The sequence below is a fragment of the Solanum stenotomum genome, chromosome 7, assembly GCF_019186545.1.
Source record: "Solanum stenotomum isolate F172 chromosome 7, ASM1918654v1, whole genome shotgun sequence".
In the NCBI taxonomy this organism is placed as follows: Eukaryota; Viridiplantae; Streptophyta; class Magnoliopsida; order Solanales; family Solanaceae; genus Solanum; species Solanum stenotomum.
In genome coordinates this window covers 21724828-21751429 of record NC_064288.1, presented here as the reverse complement: position 1 = coordinate 21751429, position 26602 = coordinate 21724828, and positions in this window count along the sequence as shown.

Below are 26602 nucleotides of genomic sequence, written 5' to 3'. Positions count from 1 at the left end.
AATCAAGGTTCACATACCTTAATTGATGTTTTCCCACAAAATTGGAGTGAAAAGCTTGGAGCTTGAACCCTAATCTTGACCTTCTTCTTTGTTCTTCAATTATTTTAGAGAGAGAATATTTTGAAAGGGAAGTGGGTTTGAGTTTAGGTCTTGTGAGTTATGAGAGTTAAAAAGAGAGTTTAATAGTTAATATATATGCTTATATATGTCCAAATAACTAATTTAAACCTTTCCTACCTTTTAATAAATAAAATAGAACTTACCTAATTTTATTACCCCTTGGTCGAGATCTTTGACAGCATTGCAGACCACGTTCACGACTCCCCCACCTACTGACCGTAGGTGGGACTACGCCTTGCGTTGTACACTCATCGTTTGGGTCAGATAGGGGAAGATCAAGGTAAGGGTGAGGAGACTAAGTCTCAACTCATGAGACCTTTAGTACTAGGTTAGGGAAGTTATTTTATGACTCTTATCTTGATATTAACCCTTTTTAGGACACTAGGCTTCATGTTAGTCTCTAGCTTAGGTCATTAGATTTCTCGAATGTTACAACTAGCCTACTATTGACCAAGATGTTCTTTGATTTCGCCAAGTCTTGTGATCATTGCGAAAGAGAAGGAGGTATTTCAAAGAAGCAATCACTTCCAATGAATCCTAAACTAGTGATTGAGTTGTTTTATGTTTGGGGTGTTGACTTCATGGGTCCATTTGTGAGTTCGAATGGAATGAAGTACATACTTGTGGCGGTTGACTATGTGTCCAAATGGGTGGAAGCAGTTGCGCTGTCAAACAATGAAGGGAAGAGTGTCACCACATTTCTAAAAAAGAGTATCTTCCCTAGATTTAGTACACCAAGGGCAATTATTTGCAACAAAGGTTCTCACTTTTTTAATAAGTTATTCAAGGCATTTCTTGAGAAGTATGGTGTTCGTCACACCGTGGCAACTCCTTCTCATCTGTAGTCTAGTGAGCAAATTGAAGTATCAAATAGAGAGATAAAGCAAATTATTGCAAACACTGTGAATGCAAACAGAACTAATTGGTCAAATAGGCCTGATGATTCTCTATGGGCCTAACACACTGCATTCAAGACTCGCATAGGTATTCCCCCCTACCAACTTGTATATAGGAAGTTTGTCATTTGTATGTAGAGTTAGAGCACAAAGCGATGTGGACACTAAAAAAAGCTGAATTTCGATTGGGGGTGCTGTATCAAGTCAAAGATTGAATGAGATGAATGAGCTAAATGAGTTTCGCCTAAAAGCATATGGAATTTCAGCCTTGTACAAGGAGAAGATGAAGAATTACCATGATCAAAAGATCAAAAAACGTGAGTTCGTTCCAGGTTATTTGGTACTCTTGTTCAACTCAAGGTTGTGATTATTCCTTGGCAAGCTCAAATCCAAGTGGACTAGGCCATTCAAAGTGATACAAGTATTTTCACATGGAGCGGTTGAAATTGAAAACGATGAAAGAACGATATTCAAGGTGAATGGTCAATGGAAAAAAATCTACTTGGGGAAGTCTGAAGAAGTCAATGAAGTGATAGAGAAATGGGGTCTTGATGAAGTCTGAGTAATCAAGGTGTCTGCGTCATGTCGCAACGTTAAATCAAGCGCTACTTGGGAGGCAACCCAAGATGTAAAATCTAGCCAACTATATGGTTTTTCTTTTTTTAATGTATTGACTTCTAATTTGTAGTATTTTATATAGAATTTCATTTTGGTTGAGTCTTAGTGTTGGCTAGATTAAGATAGAATAGGGTCCGTGTCTAAAAAGTGTCCATAAAAATATAAAAAGGGAGTCCTAATGTGTGCTACGTGTGTAGGAAAGAGAAGAGGAAAACTTCATAAAAAGTGTTGGTGCAGGGTCTACGGTTCCCATAGACGGCCCATCATTCAGTTGATGGACCGTAAATGGCATCTGTAGATCCCAGGTATGTTTTTGAAAATTCACCAAGTGTTGAAGGGAACCACAGACCCCATCCCCGAACCATCGTTTGACTCACGAACCATCGACGGGGTTTCATGGGTCCAAGCTAAGGTTAGTCAGTCAATCCGACCAGGACCCCTTTTAAAATAAAACCTTTCATTTTCAAACACATCCCCCATTTGCTCTTTTTCCCCAACCGTTTCAAAATGGCTAACCCTCTAAATTCCCACTCTTTTCAATCCCAAAAACAACCATACAAATCCCTCCCAACACCCATATGATTCTTCCTCTCCATTCTTTTCTCCATTTCCTAAATTCCTTTCTCCCAAACTACTCATCTTTTTCGACTCCATCATAAGAAAAAGATCTGGTTTCGGTGTCATGTTTGAGTCATAAAAGAGGTTAACTATGAACACACTCACCAACTTTTCTTACTTGAAAGGTAATTGATTTTGACACATTGAACTAGGAACACACACCATGTTAATATGTTGAAATGCATATGCTAGACATAGTGTAGAAGTTATATAGTCATTGGGTGTTTTGTGAGTGCAATGTGAAACTCTAATCAGCAACCAGTATTGGTCGACGACCACAATCCACAGACAATGGGTAAACCTACGGACCGTAGGTCGGTCTTATTGATCAACCACACGAAATATTAACTTAAATTCTAAACTACAATCTAGTTTACAGTCCTTCATTCCTTCGACAGACCATTCTGGTGGACCGTCATTCTAACTGCTAGGACCTAAAATGTGACATATTGATCTACGAAGGGGACTGACGGCCCGTCGTTCACTCGACAGTCCATAGGTACTTACCATGGATCTAAAAAACAATCACTACCCCAAATTTTGTTTTTAGTTTAATTTTGTTTTTAAAAAAATTCTTGTTTTTTTATTTCTTTGAATACTAACTAGTCTCCCACATTCCAAATGGCACCAAATAAAGTACCCGTCTACCAGAGAAAAGGGAAGTCCAAGTCTGTGGTACCATCACTCCTACTGCTTGATTAGTCTAGTGGTGATAAGTATGTCCCATTGAACACTAAAGACTCACCCACTACACCTGCTACCACGAGGCACATGTCTAGGCAGGTTGTGACATCGGAAGAGGAGTTGAGGTCACTGCCTCCCAGTTTGACGAGGGGGCCTAGTCTTCGGGGAAAACAATAGAGAGTCACAGTCCGACTCTAGTTGTTCAGGCACACCCACTTCAGCTTCTTACGAGACTAGTACTAGGGAAGCTTATGATCCCTTCGATATTAAAATTGACTTGGTGTACATCTCTAATGATCCGAACAGGTGGTGCATCGAAGGGCAGTTTCAGATCTACTTTGATGAGAAATTTGTGAATGAACACCAAAAGATTGCTCAAGCTATTACTAAAGAGCGTCGAGTACTGACTGGGAGCCTCCACGATGTGCCTACTATTCATCAAATTTTCAAGAAGCACATATGTGAGTGGATATCGAAGAATCCATGAAAGTATAGTGAGGAAATAGTGAGGGAGTTCTATGTTTCCTATGCCACCATAATGAACAATTCCCTACCACCATGAGCCAAGCCTTTGGTTCATCCTCATTTGCTATCAACTATGGTGAAGGGTATATCTGTGGATATTTCAGAATGAACCATCTGTCGCTTTATTTATGGCATGTCGCATGATCAACCAATTAATACGACTGAGTACGATTATTGATAGGGATAGTACATGGCAAATATTTTCGAGACTCTGAGAAGAGAGAGTCATTACTACACTGGATGGCCCGCCATATAGCTAATGAGGGAGAGAGCACCTAGTGGGTACGAAGTATGACACTACCAATCAGGAAAGTGACTTTAAGCTTTTTAGCAATATTCAGGTGGTATATCATATGACACAGACTATCCCCAACACATCCGTACAATACTTTCACTTGGGACCACGCGGTGATGCTTGTTAAATTGATGGCAGGGTCGATATCGACTTTTCCAGGATCATTATTTTAGAGATTCATGAGAAGGCATTCAGTGGACTACTACTTTTCCCTTTCCGTGTGTGATCTTTTGCCTTTGTAGAGAGGCTACTATGTCGATATGGCATTGTGATAAGTTGGTTGATGTGACCAAGACGATTGATGTGGGGTTAATACAAGATGATACAAACCCAACTGCCCTTCAAAAGAGTACACCAGTTGCAGTCCCTCAATTTGGTGTTGATCTAGCTAGAGATGTTGAGCAGGTTGAGGTTTAGCAGGTTGATAATGCGACTATGCCTTCCACTACGGTGACAACCAAGCCACGAGCACCCCATTTGACTTCCACCAGTCATGCTAAGAGTACACCATGTGCTACTACCCCTTTTGTGTTGATTTTGACACCTATTGCCCGAGTCCATAAATTAGAGACTAATATGGCTAGTTTGTTGCAGCATATGAGACCATGGATGCAGAGGGTTGTAGATGAGGCAGAGGCTCGCATTGAGAAGATGATCGATGATAAGATCAAGGCAGTACACATGTGGTTAGATGAATTCGAGCTTAGGGTTCTTCAGAGGCCTCAGACACAGCCTACTATTTATGTGACTTTATTTCAATCGGAGTTGGACCAACTCCGGGCTGAAGTTGTTGCTCTAGCTACTCAAGCTGACATTGTTCCAGAAGTGGCTCCAGAGATAGAGGCCAATGGTGTGGTGCTCTCTGCACTTTTTGGAGATGAGATTTTTCCCCATGAACCCTCTCGTGTGGCTGGAAATTGAGAGAAAGGCACCAGTTGGAGGCATCCCAACGTCAGACATTGTTTGCAGAGTAGTTACGACTGCGCAAAGTACGCGAGATGACTAGAGGTGTATCTGGATCGGGGATCACTATTGAAGGTGTTCCCACTACTATTGAGGGAATTGTTGATGATGTCACTCATGCTGATCCAGCGGGGTCTGGTAAACTGGACACACCCACTTCTTGATTTGGCTTTGGCACCTATGCGCCACATGTTTGTCTCACCTAATGTACTTTATTTTGATTTGTGGTGCCTTGAGGATATTGCACTATTTTATTTGACGGGGTATGGTGAATTGGATTGCGAGTTCTAGGGTGAAGCCAGAGTAACCCAACTCACAATCCTTCCTTGGGGTTTTCTTGCCTCTATTCTTTTTACCCAAAGACTGTTTTAATTTATGTACAACCGACATGTTTAGGATGTGTAGAAGTAGACTAAAAGAATGAAAGCATGATGGTGTAAGGGCATGAAAATTGATTCCTTTCCAAAAAAATAAATTGTGCTATATTTGTAGGCTTAATGAGTTGAATGTGTTGGATATTCATATGACATAATAGGAACTGATATGATAGCATAACTTATGCTAGAACTTGTACCTAATGCATTAATGATTCAATAATGGAACAATGCGCCAAGTGCGTGAGGTTGTTTTGTATATTCATATAGTGTGTGCATTCTAGAACTTGCCTCGTTCGTCCTGCTAAGATGATCTAGCCTCGAAATTGGGAAATTATCATAGGCCTTTTGTTGATAATAAGGCCACTTAAGCCTAAAAGAAACCAACCAAAAGAAATAAATACTCACCTTGATCGAAATGTTTGAGCCTAATGAATACCATTTCTTTCAATACACCTAACACACCTTCCCTAAAATTTGTTTTGTCCTTGGTCCCTCCTTGGACATTGTGTATCTTAACTCAGGACAAAAGCCTAAGTTGAATGTGGCTTATTCATAAGTTACCTTAATCTTGGCCCTAGTCCTACCTAGGACATCATGCACCTCAACTCAGGCAAAATACGTAAGTTGAGGGTAGCTACGAAAAAGGAAAATTGCAACAAAAGGGTATGAAAATAGTTTTTGTAGAAGAAGAAAAAGATGAAAGGATAGTAAAAAGTGTGACTCAATCCAAAAGAAACAAAAGAATGATAATGATTGAATAAAGATGAAAAGAAAAATGAAGCAATCAAGAATGATAAGTTAAAGTAACATCCGCGCTGAAATAAGTCAAGGAAAAGAGAAGGAAAAAACGATGTCAAAATTTGTGGTCAAAATAGGTAAATGGACAATGTAATTGCAGAAAAGTTACTAAGATATTCAAATGTACCATACATGACCCTAAGCCTATGTTACAAGCTAATAAAGCCCTATAGTGATCCTCGTTAACTAGTTTGGAAAGTCAAAACGGAGAAAATAAGGGTAAGCCTGTGGTATTGAGCACTAACTATATCTGAATTCACTTCTGAGGGTGAGTGTTTACTGAATGTTTAGCTAGTACATAAAATTTTGTGTGACAAAAAGGATTTCTTTGTGATAAGGGCACTAGTTACATCGTTGGAAAGTTGGTATCTTTGTGATTGTTGTCTGTGCATGTGATGATATCTATTGGTTTGTCTATGTCATGGTTTGATCCGCATGAGTTAGCTTATTGAGTCAAAATGAAAAGATGTGCACTGTGTGAAAGGGTTGATAGAGAAAGCCATGTGATTGCTTGAGTTTGTTTGTTTGCTGCATGAGTGTCATTTAGAGTTAATTGTGTCGCTTGAGGACAAGAAACAATTTTAAGTTGAGGATGCTGATGTACCATGAGTTTATGGTATTTTTGATGCATTATACTTGAAGTTTGTGTGAGTCTTGGGCAGTTTGTTATTAGATATGATGGTATTTTGATTTAATTTTGCAGGAGAGAGGGTTGGAGCAATTGAGTGAAATAAAGAGCTGAAGCAGCAGAAAATGGCAACTGACGAAGCCCACCTACGAGCCGTCATTCAGTCGACGAGTCGTAGGTGGAGACCTGAATCACGAGTTCAAGGAAGTCTGACTAAGTGTTGAACCACAGAGGTTAACGAAGCCCCGTAGTCTGAGTGACAGACCGTCATTGGTAGGTCGTCGTTTGATTTGAAAGTTGAGCTCCAGTACTTTAACCATGGAGAAACAGGACGGACCATGCATAGACCTACGGGCCATAGGTGATTACCATCATTTCAAGACCAAGATATTTTGGCCAACTGTTGAATCATAGAGGAGACTCACAGACCATTTGCTGATCCACGGTCCGTCGTTCACTATCATTGATCGAAACTGCCAAAATTGGAATTTCCTATATTTCTTTTTCCTATTTAGGTTAGGATTTAGTTTTCTATAAATATATGTTGTATTTTTCATATTTGAGGAATGAGAACTTTTGTTAGACGTACTTTTAACTCTGGGGAATTATTTTGCAAACTCTTTCAACATTTAATTCTTAAAGTGTGTTTATGCAATTTGCTTTTGGTTTTCAATGCAAGATTTTGTATTTCATCTATTGTATTTCTATTTAAAACTCAAATATGAATTGTGATAACTCAAGCATGGATAGCTAAATCCACAACTAGAGTTGTGGGAACCATGAGTAATTAACAAAGTAAAATCAATAACTAAGTAATTATTGAATAGTGTTTATGCATGTATTGTTAATCCTTTCGTTTAGAATGCTTTCTAGCGGTGCGCAGTGTCAGAAGATGCCTTATTCCTACTTGCTGGACCAAGGAGGTAACAAATGAGAAAGGGACTAAAAAAACAGAACTTTAAACATGATAATTCACTATTTAATAGCCTGACCCACTTATTGCGAAGGCATATCTAGGGTTAAGGGTAAGTCTTAGTAAAGAATACACCCGTAGACGGACCAAGTTTCATGGTGAAATTCCCTATTTGGAGGACCAATCACTTAGGAGATACATAACTTACAAACCTTGGATGTTAAACTTGTGGGGAACACATGTACCCTAGTTTACATCTCATATTGATAAACCAAACCACGAATTCTGATTACTTGTTACTTGTTACATGTTACTTGTTACTTCAAATTAATCAACTATTATTTTATTTAGAAATCCCCCCTTTTTTGGAAGTAGTTTGATTAAACGTAGATAATTGTAAGTTAACCTAGGTCTAAACCATATTCCTCGTGGGATCGACCCTAACCTAAAAGTTAGGTTCTTTATTTGACAACGACCATTTATACTTCTTTAGGTAGTTGTAATTTGGGGGTATAAAAAATTCATCAACAAACCTCCTGTAGTAACCGGAAAAACCCAAGAAACTTATGATATCAGTCGGAGAAGTGGGTCTAGGCCAGTGCTTTACTGCCTCAATTTTCATAGAATCCACTTCGATCCCTTCACTAGATACCACATGACCAAGGAAAGCGACCGACTGTAACCAAAATTCACATTTGCTAAACTTAGCAAATAACTAGTGATATTTGAGGGTTAGCTAAACAACTCTTAGATGAGTCGTAGGCTCTTCCTCATTTCTAGAATAAACAAGGATATCATCAATAAAGATAATGACGAACCAGTTTAAATACTATTTGAACACTCAGTTCATTAAGTCCATGAAAGTTAAAAGAGCATTTGTTAGCCAAAAAGAAATAACTACAAATTCACAATGACTATACCGAGTCCTTAAGGTTGTCCTTGGGATTTCACAATCTCTGACTCTGAGCTGATGAAAGCTGGATCTGAGATCTATCTTAGAAAAGCAACTAGCACCCTAAAGCTGGTCGAACAAGTCATCAATCCTAGGGATGAGATATTTATTGTTGATTGTAAATTTGTTAAACTGACAATAGTCAATGCACATCCTGAGAGAAACGCCTTTCTTATGCACGAACAACACTGGAGCACCCCATGAAGAAATGTTGTGTCTGATGAAGCCGTTATCTAGAAGGTCTTTCAACTATTCTTTCAATTCCTTAAGCTCAACTGGAGCCATTATGTAATGAGGAATCAAAATAGGCAGGATATCTCGAAAGAGATCTATTTCGAAGTGAATTTCCCTTTTGGGAGGAACTCTAGGAAGATCTTCTAAAAACACTTTTGGAAACTCATTCACCACTGGTAATGGCTCAAGAGTTATGCTCTCGGAGTTCGAATCCTCAACCCGAACAAAATGATAGATATACCCTTTAGAAATCATTTCCATTGCCTTAAGGTAAGAGATAAACCGACCTATAGGCATTGAGTTACTACCTTTCCACTCTAAGACTGGCTTATTTGGAAACTAAAATAGAACGATCCTAGTTCTACAATTGACTAAGGCATAACATGAATGTTACTAATCCATGCCTAGAATGACATCAAATTATATCATATCTAACTCTACAAGGTCTGCTAAGTTACTTGCTGGGAACTGTGACATGGCAATTTCTGGATACCCCTCTAGCTATAACTGGTTCACCAACTAGAGTAGAGACTGAGAAGAATTCTAGGAGAGTTTCTAAACTGAAATCAAAGTTTGCTGCAATATAAGGAGTTACAACTAATGTGCTGCCCCTGGATCTAGCAATGCATAAATAGCTAAATGAAAGAATTCTAACATACCTGTGACCACATCAGGAGAATCCTCCTGGTCTTGTCAAGCCTGAAGAGCATACAACCTGTTTTGGCGCTGACCACCACCTATACTAGACAAGGCACCCTGCTGAGTGGGGCAACGAGCTGGAGCTGCTGCAGAGCTGTCCTGATTCTGCCAATGAGTATCTCTACCCTTCTGAGAATTTTCAGGGCACTCTTTGATCAAATTGCCTGGCTTACCACACCCAAAGAAATTTCCACTACCTGTCATGCACTCACTCTAATGGTTCTTACCACACTTTTTACACACTTGATGAGTGCACCCATTAGTAATTGCAGCTTGGAACTTAGAGCCAGACACTCTATCCCATTGATCCCTCATGAATTTTGGTACTGAGGCACTAGCAGAAGATGGAGCTCGAGGTGAATTCTTCTAACAGAACTTTGACTAGTTTCCACCCCATGACCTCTACTGAGAGTAGCTAAAGTCACCAGTCCTAGCCCTCTTATTGTCTCCTCATCTTTGCTTGATTTTATCTTCCTAAATCTACTGAGCATAAGTGACCAACCTGGAGATGTCATTTCCTTAATAAGCAAGGACATCTTGCATTCCTTTACCAAATCATCGAAAGCACCAGACATGAACTTGCTCGTACGAGCTCAGAAGTCATCTTCTATCAGTGGAACATACTTGCATAATTGTGTGAATTGGAGAGCATAATCCTTCACACTCTTGTCATTCTGCTTCAGATTAATAAATTCTTGGACCTTGGCCTCCATGAGATCAAGTAGGAAAAATTGGTCCAGAAAGGTTCATCCGAGTGAAGTCTCAAATTCTTGCTACAACAGTATTAGTGTGTGGCGGAGATGGGGCCACAACTTGCTAATTGACCTGGGTGGTCATGGCCTAAGCAAGAACTTGGAAAGCATCCCTAAACTCGGCATGCGTGACTTTATCATTCAATGGGTCTGTTGGAGTTGCTGGCTGATTCTTGGTGTTAGCTCTTTTTGGAGGCATTTTTCTGAAATGCAAAGAGCAAGAGTTAGTTCAATAGAGTTTATACTCTATAGCACGAGCTGGAAAAATAAAAAAAGATGTTTTTCCTAACGTCTCATAGCTCCTTCCCCATAAGTGTGGCGCACTTCACACCCATGAAGAAGACCCTACTTGATGCGGATTTAAGACACCCCAGGACACTTAAACCTGAGGCTCTGATACCAAGTTTGTCACACCCTGAGGCTACCCCATAGATGAACAACAATGCTTAATGTCACAAGTAAATCCAAGCTAACCAGTGGCATGGCATATCTATAAGAGTTCAATTAAAACATGCAACGTGCAGAATCTAAAAAAATTTAGTACCTTATATGGGGAAAAGCCCTAAATATTTGATTACATATAAAATATATGAAGTGTATAATGATTAATGAAAATAATACTAACAACTCAAGCTTAATCTAATCTATGTCTAAAAGGCTTTCACTAATCTGAGTTGTTGGGACATGCCCCCAGCTAACTCTAACAAGTCTGAAACTGAAAAGTAAAGCATCTCTATCGTCCTTGAATTATGAGGACTAGACATTAAAGTTGTTGAGTACGGACTTGAAATCTAGCTAAGCGTGGTCTGGATGATGAGCGCCTAAACCTACATTATACAACGATGTAGCACAAAAGTATGTGTCAGTACTTTGAATGTACTAAGCATCCGAAATATGTGCTAAGCTAAACACTATAGAAACTGAACATGGAAATGGATATATTGAAGAATAACTGAAAGCTCAGCTGGATACAGTGACCAAGTACTAATTATTAAGATGTATCATGTTAAGTTGTATACTGAAATAAATATTGAATATATGGTCAATGCAACATGAATTTAACTGTAGGAGATACTATTAACTGACATACCCAAGCTAAGCTAACAATGGGCCAACATGTAACCCTGGATGGAAGTGTGTTTATACCTTGCCAAGAGTCTGAACAAGTCTGGCGTGGATCCACTAACTGATATGTACAAGGGACAAGGGTATCAAGCTTAATTTGACAGGTGACCCTTTCAGGATTTACGGTGGCGCCCTAGTTCTGGGACTCATGGATTTGCTTCTAAAGGTCTCAGCCTAAACTGATAGGTGATCCTTCATCCCTATGTCCACTAGGTGCTAAGTTTACTCCCAACTGAATATAAGCTAAAAATTCAACTATATTACAAGATAGCTCAAAATAATGAGAATTATCTGAGAATGCATCATACATATACTAAAAGATATGGCATTCAAATTCTAAAGCATGATTATCTAACTAATCTACCTAGAAAGTAGAATTCATGAAATAAGGATGATTAACACAAGGTAGGGTTTCTGAGTTTTATAAATGGGACTATACTAATTCTCCATGAAATATGTAATTAATATCATAGAAACTATAGCAGCTAAATGTCAATATTTATGAACCCTGCGTCTGAACAATTTATGGAAAAGTTGAAGAGCTGACTGAATTCTAAGGACCTAATGGGTAAAGGAACCTACTAATGAAATCCCACATACATTGTGAAGAAAACTATAGAGAAATCCCTTGGATTTTGGGGGTGAACTTGATGGAGAGCTCTGCTTGTTCTGGAGAGAAAATTGTCACCTCTTTCTCTTTTTTTCATTCTAAGTTTGATGACTTTTTAGGAGAATGAATGTTTTAGGTAGTTTTTTACTAATCAATTAGGCTTAGACAAAGTAAAATGACATAGTTTAAGTACCAATCACATAGGGGGGAAGAAAAAAATGACCCCAACTTTTAAAGCTAGAAGCGTGCTGAAAACGGCAAGTCTCATGAGCCGTCTATTGCTTCACAGGCCATTTAAAGCATCACGGGCCGTCTAGTGGGTCATCATGTTGCCCTTCCCGACAGGGCTTCACTAAAATGAGCAGAACTCCTTACTCCGAGTTTGAAATTAGGCAAACTTGGTGGCTTTGGAAAGAGGACTCAAAGAATTTTAATTTGATAGGTCATGGACCACCTAATGCATTTTATGCTGAGAGATATGATCGCTTGAAGTTCACCCAAAACTTTAAAGTTGATCAGCACGGACCGTGTGAAGCTTCACAGACCGTCTATGTTCCTGTGATCCTTCATGGTTTCTTGGTGCAACTTCACGGGCGGGGTGACAGTTTGTGCACCTCTTCACAGCCCGTAAACTCCTCAATGGGCTACCCTATTCACTTTTCCATTCCAAGTTAAAATTTTTGAGGTGTTAGAATTTCCAACCTTGGTTCCCACCTTGTCGTTGATAATTGGTTTGAGAACCCTCCATTTGATTTCCTAAGTATTGAACTTCCTCCTTGTATAATGCCTAAAATTTGGCATCATCCGAGCATTGGCTAAAGTTTGTTCCAACCGCATTTATCAACTTGGGTCCACATCCTATGACATATTTAGAAAATAAATCGATTTGGGTCATCATTTTTGCCATGTTTTTATCTCTTTCATGGTTATTCTCAACTTGTTCTTTGCTTAAATCCAATTGTAGAGGAGACACTTGGTCCTCTCTAGTGTGTCATGCTCGGTTGACCTTAGTCATATCATCTAGCAACAAAGAAGCCACATTGTTCAATTGTCTCATTAATCTACCTTGGACTATCTGATCAGCCACACCATTATTGATTGAATCAATCTTCAATGGAATTATTGCAGCAACAAGTTGTCCAGAATGCCATGCGTTGGACATTGGAAAAGCAGCTTCTTGAACCTCAACCATGTCTCATGTAGAGGCTCACCTTCAATACGCTTGAAATTTTGGATCTGTGTTCAAAGTTTAACCATCTTCGAGGGTGGAAAGAATATCTCCAAGAAGGCATCAGTTAGCTCTTCCCATTAAGTGATAGAATCATCATTTGGCAATTTTGCCAACTATCTTGTAGCCTCTCCCGCTAAAGAGAATGGGTATAACCTCAATCTTACTGACTCTTGAGATATATTCTTGAACACTAAGGGTCCACATACCTCCATGAAATTTCTAAGGTGTTCATAGGGATCCTCATAAGCTAGATCCCCAAAATTTGGTTTTATTTGGAGCAATTGTATCATTATTCTGGTGATGTGAAACACAACCCACCTCCCGGTTCTAGATGATATCTGGATTGGTCTGTTGGTTTGAATAACATTCATGTGCATGTCATTCAAATCACCCATGTTGTCGTTTGACAAAAGTGATTATCGTAGTCACTTCCATTGTAACTCATTCATAAACCCGCAAATCAGCCAACAACAACACCAAACAACAAATCTACTACAAATAGATGATTAACGTTTCAAGGACACTTCATCCAATTCTAAGTGTCAACGATTGCTAGTCAGTATAAAACCAACTAAATGAGTTGGGATCGAACCCACAGGGAGTAGCTTTCTTTTGAATTCGATTATGAGATTATGATGGTGACCTTGTCATCTGAACACACAAAACTCTTTGAAATTTGTGAACCAAACTCGAAAACGTCGTCACTAATCCAAAAGAACAATTGTCGGACTACCCAACACTTCAACAATCAATAGGGGACAATCAAATAAGAAGGTAATACTTGGGGGAATGACTAATCAACTGCATAATTCAACTAAATAGGTGCAAATCCTTAACCAACCATGCTAGTTTGTTATGGGTAGGATGAACTTTATATACGGTACTTTTCTCTCAAACAAATATCTTGTTTTCACTGAGTCCTCTCGAACCTCAATGCATCCCATAAGAAGACCAGCCCACAATCTCATCAAATCTACTCTCTCGAGCTAGATACAAAGGATGGAGGTTGGGTTTCACTTTCTCAAGCTGAAATCGTCAAGACCCACTAGCTAAGGATGTCAAGTTACTACCTTAGTTCTACACTTCTTTCTCAAGCAAGTGTAAATCCCTGAAACATATCGCAATAAACCTACAATATAGAAGCTAAACCACAGTAATAACCCAGACCAACATCAAATTAACACCAAAAGTCAATAATTACTAGCACCCATTAAGTTAAACAAAGCAATTGGTTACATTGTCAAACCCCTAACATTGGGGTTTTAGCCATTCATCATAAAAAGATGAAATTTGATACTTGCTACAAATTTCATAGCTGGGTATTTGAAAATCAAAAGTTTTCTATGAAGAATCTCTCTGCTATTACAAACCCAATTGAAAATAGTGCAAAAAATTCTCAAAATCAACAACAACAATGTTTTTCTCTCTTTCCTTCGTTCCTCACAATTTTTGAATGCTTTATCTCTCTTCCAATAATCAATTTATACTAATATGAGGTGTGGCTTTTTGGGCCATTTGGCAAGGAAAGTCGGGCTTCGCTGGCCCATTCGGTGACTCATCTATCATCTTCTCATCTCGCCTTATTTCTTCACATTTTCCTCGTCGAGCCACTGTAAATTTAGGCGATCCAGATCGGGATAGTCGTTCCATTACGTGATGCACCCTTTAGTTTTTTAGCTCGCCAATATGCATTCACCTGGGTCTCCATCAGTACTATTTGGCGACATAGTAGTCCTTCGCCGATGCAAACAGTGATTTGCCAATAGGCTCAGTGGTCTGTAAATTAAGGTGATTTAGGATCTTTTTGGCGATCCGCCGAGTTGTCTGAAAGATCATCAAGTTTGGTTTTCCTCTCTCTTTTTCAGCTTGTGTTTTCCTTCTTGCCTACTAACGTCCTAGTTTTGTTCCTTAACCCATGTACCTGGAAATCAAGGGTTTCACATCAATAATTTGCACAAATCAAGAATTTAAGGACACTAAATCTATGTAAACAAAGCCCTACATTAGTCCAAATATTGGACTCATCAACACCCCAACTTAAACTTTTGCTTTTCCTCAAGTAAATTCAAATTCAGCAGTTCAAAAGGGATGTCTCAAACAGTGCTACATAAGACTCAATCATGAATGCACACAACCAGACTCAACTTACTCATGTAAGGATCAATTGTGCACTCAAACATTCAAATTGTGACTCACCATTATCAAAGATGCTCAAGTTCACAATACTTGCTTCAAATGCAAGCTCAAGCTCAACAAAGGTACTCAAATGCCCTCACAACAAGGATGATTTTATATTCACACTATTATTCAACAATTTATAGCTCCGAAAACACATACGACTCTCACACTCACAAAGATGAACACAAGCATGACTCTACTGATAGGTTTGCCCTTATTTTCCAATTCGTTTCAGCTCACTCAAGATCAAAAAGGTCTTTTCAAGGATTGTAACGTGGTTGAGTTTAAGGGTATGATCATTTAGGCTCAGTGGCTGCTATCCTCATGAGATGTGGCCTGAACTTCACTTTTCTTTCTTTTCTTCAGCATTTTTATTCATGCTCAAAATTCACCCCATTATTCAAATTTTCGGATACCCCATTTCTTTTGCAACTTTTAAAACATTATTTCACAACTTTTTCATTATTTTTTTTATGGAAGGGTTCCATCTTTTCTCAAAATCATGGGTCAAAGGGGGACTTCTTCGCACTTCTTGATTTACCTTCTCTTTTCACCACACCTCCAACTTACTCTTTTAGCCTAAGTTGGCTATTCAAACAAATCACACTTCATGAGGATTAGGGATGAATGGATAACGAGGGATTACAATTCGATAAGGTTCCTTCCAAGAAACGGATAAGGCTCAAAGGGGCTCAAGTAAAGTTGACACATCTCACACAGTTGGCCAAAAAAGAGGTATATTGTATAATTGTTTCACTCTTCAAAGTTGTTTCCTAAGATCATATCAAGAGTTTGCATCACTTAGTCAATCGAAAAAAGGGGGTAAATTCTAGGTGTCATCACACAAGGTTCAAAGTAAGCTTATCACACAAGGCATTGACACCAATATCAAATGAAACTCAACACTTTCTCTAGTGTGCAATGTTCATCACAAGAGACTCCATTCGATAATTGGCTAATCACAACGAGATGCAAAAACTTCACACATTCTTTATGCAACTTTATTTGGTCACATCGTAGCCGCGAATTCATTTTCGTTCGATTAAGAACACTATTCAAGTCATTGGTAATGATCATGACCAAAAACTCAAATAAATTTTCAAACAAACAAAGGTTTTACTGACCAAACACCTACCACCCCCACCAAAAGCATCCAATATTGTCCTCAATGTGAATAGAGAGCAAACAATAACAATTGTAACAGTAAACTACTGGCAATAAAATTAACAGAGTAGGGTGATAGGAAATCTTGACTAGATGCCCATTCAGTAAAGGCATATTGGGATTGCCGAACGGTTTGGTGATTCACCGAACATTCAGGGGCTTGCCGAAATTTCTAGGTTGCAAACATTCTATTATGGACAGAAGGGAGGATGAGAGCTATTACGCTGAATGGCTTCGGCGCATTGCCTAATGGGTGGAATCTTCGGCAACTGCTTCAAGACGCTAAGCTATCAGGACTAATGCCAAAAGGCAGTGAAACTCGGGTCGCCCAATCACTTCGGCGTGTCACCGAGTGATGGATATGTCCTGCCTAATGTTCTAGTGTCTCAGCCCAACATTTTATGCTAAGAAGGCAATCAACATAGAGATCGCCTAACGGATTCGGTGATTCGCCGATGGAACCTTCACTTCGCAAAGTCCCCCACAACTGAACATTCAGCACACATTATTTAGAAAACTAACACTTAGGTTGCCTCCCAAGAAGTGTCTTATTTAACGTTGTGGCATGACATGGAAATGCTCTCAAGCATCATCTAAATACACCACTTCAAATCTCAGAAATTTCATGGAATTCTCCAAAATAAAACATCAAGCACTGCCCATTCACCGTGAAGGCAGGGTCTTCTTTGCCTTCAACTTCAGTGGCACCATTTGTGAACACCCGAGTTACTCAAAATGGACCTGACCATTTGGATTTGAGCTTTCCCAGAAAGAGTCATAGTCTAGAGTTATATAATAACACCCAATCTCCAACTCATAACTCCTTCTTAAGGATTCGAGAATCATGCCACTTCTTTATTTTTTCTTTGTAGATAGCTGAACTTTCATAAGCTATGACTTTGAATTCATCCAATTTATTTAGCTGATGTACTCTCCCTTTTGAAGTCTTTGCCCAGTCCATATTTAGAGCTTTCAATGCCAACGATGCTTTGTATTCCAATTCAACTGGTAAATGGCAAGATTTTCCGAAGACTAGCTAATACAGGGACATACCAATTGGTGTTTTGTAGGTAGTGTGATACACCACAGAGCATCATCAAGCTTTCGAGACCAATCAGTCCTATTCGCATTCCATGTCTTGGCCAAATTACTCTTGATCTCCCGATTCGACACTTTGACTTGGCTACTATTTGGGGATTATATAGAGTTTCCACTTTGTATTTCACTCCATATTTGCTCAATGTGGATGCAAAAAACTTATTGCAAAAATAGGATTCCCCATCACTAATAATAGCTTGAGGAGTACCAAATCTAGCAAAAATGTAGTCTTTTAGGAATTGAACAACACGTCTCCCTTCATTGTTCGGTAGTGCAACAGCTTCCACCCATTTTGAAGCATAATCTATCCCCACCACAATGTACTTATTACCAAACGAACTCACAAATGGGCCCATGAAATCTATTCCCCAAACATCAAATAGCTCAATCTCTAAAATAGGTATGAGAGGCAACTCATATCTTTTAGACACACCACCTTGTTTCTGACATTGAGTGCACTTCTTAACAAACTCATGAGCATCTTTGTAAAGGGACCACCAGTAGTAACCACTTTGAAGAACTTTAGCAGTTGTACGTACCCCACTATGATGACCCCCAACTGGTGAAGCATGACAAGCATGAAGAATTTTGTTGCTTTTTTCCTCCGGAACACATCTCCTAATGATATGGTCTACACACTCTCTGAATAAGTATGGTTCATCCCAAAAGTATTTCTTGACGTCGAACAAGAACCTCTTTTGTTGATAGAAGTTCAGTTCATCCGGCATTAACCCACACACCACATAATTAGCTAAATTAGCATACCACAGAATTTGTTGGAGAGTTACCGTGAATACCTGTTCATCGAGAAAGGCATCATTTATGTCTACCTCCAGCTCGTCATGTTCCTTGCCTTCTAATCTTGATAAGTGGTCAGCCTTCTGATTTTCACAACCTCTTATATCTTTGACTTCAAAGCCAAATTCTTGCAACAATAGCACCCACCTTATCATTATTGGCTTGGCATCCTTCTTTGCCATCAAATAACGTAGGGCACCATGATCAGTGTGAACAATAACTTTAGTGCCTAGCAAGTATGCCCAAAATTTCTCAAATGAATATACTACCGCAAGTAATTCTTGTTATGTAATCGTATAGCTATGTTGAGCACCGTTTAGAATTTTGCTTGCGTAATAAATGGGGTGAAATAGTTTGTTGCGTTTTTGCCGCAACACGACACCTAATGCCATGCCACTTGCATCACACATCACTTCGAAGGGTTCTGACCAATTGAGACTAATGATAACAGGGGTGGATATCAATTTTTCTTTCAAACACTTGAAAGCCACTATACACGCATCATCAAAGTTGAACTTCACCTCCTTCTCCAAATGTTTGCATAGAGGGTGTGCAATTTTTGAGAAGTCTTTGATGAACCTTCGATAAAAGCCGGCATGCCCCAAGAAACTACGAATACACTTCACAGAAATTGGTGGTGGTAGCTTCTCAATCACTTCAATCTGTACTTTATCAACCTCCAGCCCTTTTTGTGACACTTTGTGACAAAGAACTATACCTTCCCTAACCATGAAGTGGCATTTTATTCCAATTTAGGACCAAATTCGTCTCCACACATCTTTGAAGAACTTGTCCCAAGTGTGTTAAACATACTTCAAAAGTGTCACCTAGAACCCAGAAGTCATCCATGAAGAATTCCATTGAATCCTCCACCATGTCAATGAAAATAGATAGCATGCAACGTTGAAATGTTTCTGGAGCATTACATAACCCGAACGACATCCGTTTAAAGGCAAAAGTTCTATATGGGCAGGTGAAGATAGTTTTCTCTTGGTCTTCCGGAGAAATAAAGATTTGAATATAACTAGAGTACACATCCAAGAAGCAATACCATCCTCTTTCTGAAAGTTGATCAAGCATTTGATCAATAAAGGGCATGGGATAGTGATCTTTTTCGGTCCACGAGTTCAACTTCCAGTAGTCCATGCATACTCTCTATCTTGTAACCGGTCTCATAGAAACAATCTCTGCCCTATCATCTAGAACTATCGTGATGCCTCCCTTTTTTGGTAAACATTGGACCAGACTCACCCACTTACTATCGGCAATAGGGTAAATCACTCCCACATCCAACCACTTTATAATATCCTTTTTCACCACCTCTTGCATCGGCGGGTTCAATCACCCTTGGTGTTCAACACTCAGCCTACATTCGCTATCAAGCTGGATCTTATGAGTGTGAATGCCTGGTGGAATGCCCTCAATGTCAGTGATCGTCCATCCAATGGCTTTTATGTATCTTTTCAATACTTCTAGGAGAAACTTCACCTGCCATTCAAGCAAGTTGGCAGCAATAATTACGGGCAAAGTGTTACTTTCCCCTAAGAATGCATATCGAAGATGGGACGGAAGAACTTTCAACTCAAGCTTCGGTGGTTCCTCCGTTGATGGCTTTGCTAGAAGACTTTCTCGATTTTTTAAATCAATATTTAGCTTCCTAGAATAATGGGAATTTCCACATCAATCTCGCAATCAAGGATGACGAAATCAGCGGGAAAAATGAATCGATCAACCTTTACCAAGATATCATAGAGTATTCTCACGGGGTGCTTGATAGATCGATCCACCATAAAAAACCTCATTGTTGTGGCCTTCGGTTCACCTAATCCAAGTTGCTTATAGATTGCATATGGAATTAGGTTTATACTTGCTCCCAAATCACATAGAGCCTTGGCAAATTTGAGTATACCAATAGTGCAAGAAATAGTGAAGGCTCCGGGATCTTCCTTCTTTTTTATCGTCTCATTAGTCATAATTGCACTACACTATGAGAGACTTCAATTGTTTCAAAGTCCAAGCTTATTTTCTTGGTTACTAACTCTTTCATAAACTTGGCATAACCAGGCATCTCCAACAATGTTTCCACAAGAGGAGATTAATAGATAATGTCTTAAACACCGATAAGAATTTCTTGAACTTTTCATCTTCATTTTCCTTGTAAGACGTTGAGGAAATGGAGGCGTCACTTTGGGAAGAGGTTGCGCCACTTTTGACATTGGAGTGTTTTTTGGTACGTTTGTTTGTAACTCCTTGGCAACACTTTGTTGGGTGGGGGCTTCATCTTCCTCAATGCCCTTGTCTACTTTGTGAGTTTGTGCTTCATCATTTACCTTCACATTACCTACCGCCACCTTCCCACTACGAGTAACCACAACTAGCCCTCTATCACCATATTCCCTCATCATATTTGGCTCCAATTGTGTTGAAAGTAAACTTAATTGACCTTCAAGTAGCTTGATTACATCAGCGTGAGAGTTCACTCTATTAGTCAATGACAAAAAATTGGCCTTCATTGATTTTAACAAATCATATGAACCTTCAACTTTGTCAAGGATGCGTGACAACAAGTCATTCACCCAGGGACTACTTGCACTCCCTTTTGACTTTGGGCTCTCACTTGATTGAGTGTGGTCTTCGTCATACTCATCCTCTCTCCTCCAATAATCACTTTGCTTGGCCCATTCTTGATAGTACCTTCTTTGCTCTTCCTCTTTGTGGAAGTTCCAACCTTGATTCCCACCTCGCCGTAAATAGCGTGTGTGGAAACCCTCCTCGTACCTCTTGGAATTCCTACCTTGATTCTCCCTCGGCTTTAAATAACCCGAGGAAGAACCCTCCTCAACTCTAAGCACTCCACTTGTTCCCTTGGGCTTTTTCACATTCACAAACACATGCTCTTGAAGTGGTTCCATTTGGGCTAACATCTTTTTGATATTTTCATCCCTTTCTCTTTCCTTATCAAGTTGCTCTTGAGTCATTCTAAAACAAAAATGTGAAACTTCAGCTTTTTCAGTGTACCAAGCTTAATTTATTTTCGTCATGTCATTAAGAAGAAATGAAGCCACCTGAAATGATTGCAACATTATTCCCCCTTGAATAAATTGATCAAACACTCCTTTATTTACCAAATCAAGACTCCGGTAAAAATATTGGAGTAGCAAGTCATTTGGTAGCCCGTGAGTTGGGCATTGAAGTAGGAGTTTCTTAAATCTCAACCATGTCTCATGGATGGGTTCACCCACCAATCTCTTAAAACCTTGAATGTTATCTCTTAGTTTCATCATCCTCGACGGAGGAAAGAACCTAGTATTGAATGACATGGTGAGCTCATCCCACGACGTGATAGAATTCTTTGGTAAATCAACCAACCATTTGCTAGCCTCCCTCATCAAAGATAATGGGAAAAACCTGAGCCGGATTGACTCTTACGACACATTATTGAATGAAAATGGGCTATAAACATCTATAAAATTTCTCACATGCTCATGTGGATCTTTATGAATCAACCCTCCACAAAGTCCCTCCATTTGGAGGAGATGAAGAGTTGTGCTCGTGGCCTCAAATATCGCATTTTCATCCGTTAATGGTAGGTAGATTGCACCCATTTCACCTAAGTGGGTTGGGTTGTACATACTATTAATATCATCGATACCATCTTGGTGACCTGCTTGGCTACCATTCATCTCTGCCTCACTCACTATTACTTTTATTCAGCCCAAACAACACGAACACAATGCAGCCTAATCGATCCAAATACTGCCAACAATTTCACACGCTTAACTTCAATAAAGGAACTTTAAACAACACTACTCCTTGACAGCGGCGCCATTTTGATTAACGTTTCAAGGACACTTAATCCAATTCTAAGTGTCAACGATCCCTAGTAAGTATAAAACCCAACTAAATGAGTTGGGGTCGAATCCCATAGGGAGTAGCTTTCTTTTGAATTCAGTTATGAGATTATGAAGGTGACTTTGTCAGTTGAACACATAAAACTCTTTGAAATCTGTGAACTAAACTCAAAAACGTCGTCACTAATCCAAACGAACAATTGTCGGACTACTAAACACTTCAACAATCAATAGGGGACATTCAAATAAGGAGGTAACACTTGAGGGAATGACTAACCATCAACTAAATTCAACTCAATAAAACCTTTTCAACAGCACCGTTCACTAAACCACGGAGGCCAGCCCCTCGGTTGGTTGATGGTAATAAAACTTCAGGTGATATTTGAAAAAGGAGCGAAGAAGACTGACTCTTCTTTTTCCAAAAGTGGAATGCTTCTTTTATGCCATTACCTTCCTGCCAAACCAACTAGGTGCAAATCCTTAAACAACCATGCTAATTTGTTATGGGTAGGATGAACTTTAGATAAGGCACTTTTCTCTCAAACAAATACCTTGTTTTCACTGAGCTCTCTTGAACCTCCCATAAGAAGACCAGCCCACAATCTCATCAAATCTACTCTTTCGAGCTAGATACAAAGGATGGAGCTTGGGTTTCATTTTCTCAAGTGAAAACCGTCAAGATCCACTAGCTAAGGATGCCAAGTTACTACCTTAGTTTTACACTTCTTTCTCAAGCAAGTGTAAATCCCTAAAATATATCATAATAAACCTACAATATATAAGCTAAACCACAGTAATAACCCAGACCCACTTCAAATTAACACCGACAGTCAATAATTACTAGCACGCATTAAGCTAAACAAAGCAATTGGTTGCATTGTTAAACTCCCAAGATTGGGGTTTTAGCCAATCATCATAAAAAGACAAAATTTGATACCTACTACAAATTCTATAGCTGGGTATTTGAAAATCAAAAGTTTTCTATGAAGAATCTCTTTGCTATTACAATACCCAATTGAAAATAGTGCAAAAAATTCTTAAAATTAACAACAATGTTTTTCTCTCTTTTCTTCGTTCCTCACAATTTTTGAATTCTCTCTCTCTTCCAAAAATCAATTTATACTAATATGAGGTGTGGCTTTTTGGGCCATTCAGCGAGGAAAGTTGCGCTTCGCTGACCCTTTCGGCAAGTCGCCTATCGTCTGCTCATCTCGCCTTCTTTCTTCACATTTTCGTCCAGCAACTTTAAATTTAGGTGATCCAGATCAGGATCATCGTTCCATTCCACAATGCACCATTTAGTCTATTAACTCGCCAATATGCATTCACTTGGGTCTCCATCAATAATGTTTGGCTACATGGTAGTCCTTCGCCGAAATTCCTCTTATTTTAGGCTCAGTGGTCTGTAAATTAAGGCGGTCCAGGAACTTTTTGGCGATCCGTCGAGTTCTCTCGGCGATCTTCAGGTTTGTTTTTCTTTTTTTTTCAGCTTGTGTTGTCCTTCTTGCTTACTAACATCCTAGCTTTGTTCCTCAACCCATGTACCTGAAAATAAAGGTTTTCACATTAGTTATTTGCACAAATCAAGCATTTGAGGACACTAAATCCATGTAAACAAAGCCCTAAATGAGTCCAAATCTTGGACTCATCAACATACAAAATTAGGATATAATTTCTCAATTAGAATTCTCAACCACCACAATTTTTTATAACTCTCAAATGTCCTCGTTAAAACAAATTAAAACGGACAACAGTCATAGTCAATAAAAACCCAACGAAGAGTTGGGGTTGGATCCGATAGATAATGGTACATCGTGGAGAATTCCTAATACGAAATTTGGACTTTAAACTCACTCATGTGAAATAGTAAGAACAAGTGGGTGGATAATTCCACCAATTTAATATAAAACTTAGCTTATCAATTAACACAATTACACTAAAGTATCAAAGAAATTAAGAGTTAACAAGCAATCTAGGGGTGCGGGGATTTGAATCGATGTAACATAGGGGTAATTGTATAGCTCTATAGTGATGAACATTCATGAATAGGCTAAGTCTTGTTCATTGACGCTAATCCTCTTTCAACCTCAAAGCATCTATGCACAGAATCTCCTTTGGTCTCATCTAAATGTCAACCTAAATAACCCAATTCCTTACTTTATACACTCTTTCGAGAGTAGGGAAAATAGATCTGAACCATAACCTCTATTTTTAAGCAAGTTACAGACATCAAACCTAAATTGTTAGTATCAGGCTAATTACCGACTCCAATCAACTCTCTTTTGAGCATAACCGGAGATCGGAAGTAGGAATTAAATTTGTAACCTTAACTAATAAGTTAACCCCATGATAATTAGATCAAATTCATGTATGAACAAAAGCAAAACATAGCATAGCATAATACCTACTATATTAAATCAACACCCAACCCCATATTTGCACCACGAGATCTTGGGGTTTTAGCCAACCATCACAAAAAATAAAGAGATTATACCTTCCATGAAAGAAGTAGTAGGTAACTTTAAACTAATCAATTACAATTAAACCCACTTTGGATTCAACTTCAATTTATCAAATTCAAACACCAAGTTGTAAAACCCCAAAATCTAGAAAAGTGTTATTCAAAGGTAAAGTGTTCTCTCTCTACTCTTCACTGACTCTATTCTTGAATTTTTCTATTCTAAAATTTGTATATGATATCTCTCTCCTTTTGGCTATTTCTACTTTCCCAAAAGATTGCCCAAACTCCATTACACGACTAAATCGGTGACATTAGTCGGGCTCAACAAACTTGTTTGGCGAATCATTTGTCTTTCCTTAGATCCCTTTTTGATGCTCTAGGCTACAAGTGTTTGAACCTCAGTTGGAGGACTCGATTTAGTAAACCTTTCACGTTTGGTGAATCACCGAGTACCACCTTGGTTCGCCTTTTAAGAATTCAATCTTTTCTTTTCACACTGTTGCTTTAGGAGATGTTCATCAAGGCTACCTTTCTCATTCGGTGCATCGTCTTCTCTATTGGAGTCCACCGACCTGATATGATAGACCCATGTGCTACGCACTATCGTGTTGGGCGAGGTCATGCTCAATTGGCAATCCACCCTTTTCGTTAAGCGATCAACAATGTATAGTTTGCTTTTCTTTTTGCATTTTTGATAATTCTTTTCAACATAAATCCTTGCCTTGCAATTGCATTCATAGGTGCAAATCATCAACACTTTTTTAGAATAGGACAAAATGAGGCATTGAGGACACTAATTATTGAGCTAAATTGACCTTAAATGAGTGCAAATTTATAACTCATCAGCAGACTGACCTTGTGGTGTTGGTGGAGCTACAGCTTCAGCTAGGGCCTGGTACATGCCCATAAGCATTGTAAAAAATTGTGTAATGGTTATGTGAAGGTCCGAGGCCATTGTTGTTCTAGGTGGAAGCAAGGTTGGCCCCAACCCCACTGATTGAACCAAAACTTAGGCTACTGATGGGTCCACTACACGCTATGAACCCCTCTCTCTCTCTCTTTGGAGCTGGTGTTGCATCCCTGGCCACTAGTACGGGAGGTCGAACCCTATCTTGAGCCTCCATGCATCTTGTACAAGCCATCATGCAAAATTAGTGAAACAAGTGAGATATCAAGAAACTTATAACACACACTGCACAAAAGTAATACAAACAAACAAAGTTCCTCATGAGACCCTATAGCCTTCCAATGATAGGATACAAACCTCTCTGCACCGATCAGCATGACTCTAAGGATATTAGCTTTGTACAAGTGAGGCCGGTGAACCTGGCTCTGATACTAACTTATCATGACCCGATTACTCAAGTCATGATGGCACCTACTATAACTCACCAGTAGGTAAGCAAACCCATAACCTAGAATGATAAGTAATGAATATAAGGGTAGAAATGAGTGGAAACAATAATTTCAATAACAGAACAAGACACAAATGGAGGAAAACCAAACCTATCTACACGAAGATCCCTCCTAGAAGCTAGAAGTCACAAGTATAGTGTTGTGCTAACAAGAGAGTACAAGTCCCAAAAGTGGACCAAAAGACAAAGTTGTATCAAAATATAAAATACTAGCTATACAGCATACAGAAGGAGACAAGTAAGTCCAGGACATGAGTGCTCATCCTCGCCTCCAATCCAAAAGTTGTTGTTGGCATAAACGATCATCGATGGTAACTGGTACTAGAACCTAGATCACGAAAAAGATGTAGAGTGTAGCATGCGTACCAAAACAACTGTACTTTGTAGGCATCATAGGCCAATTGACCAAGAAATGTAAAAATAATATGAAAATATAGAATCTTGATGCACTAATGACCCAAAGTATACCCTAGGTGTAACATGCCGTATAGAACCCCGAGAGGACCTACACAAGACACTTAGCATACATCATACACGATAACATAAATAAAGATTAAAAATTGTCTTGTATCATAAAAGAGTTTTTTACAAAGCAAAAG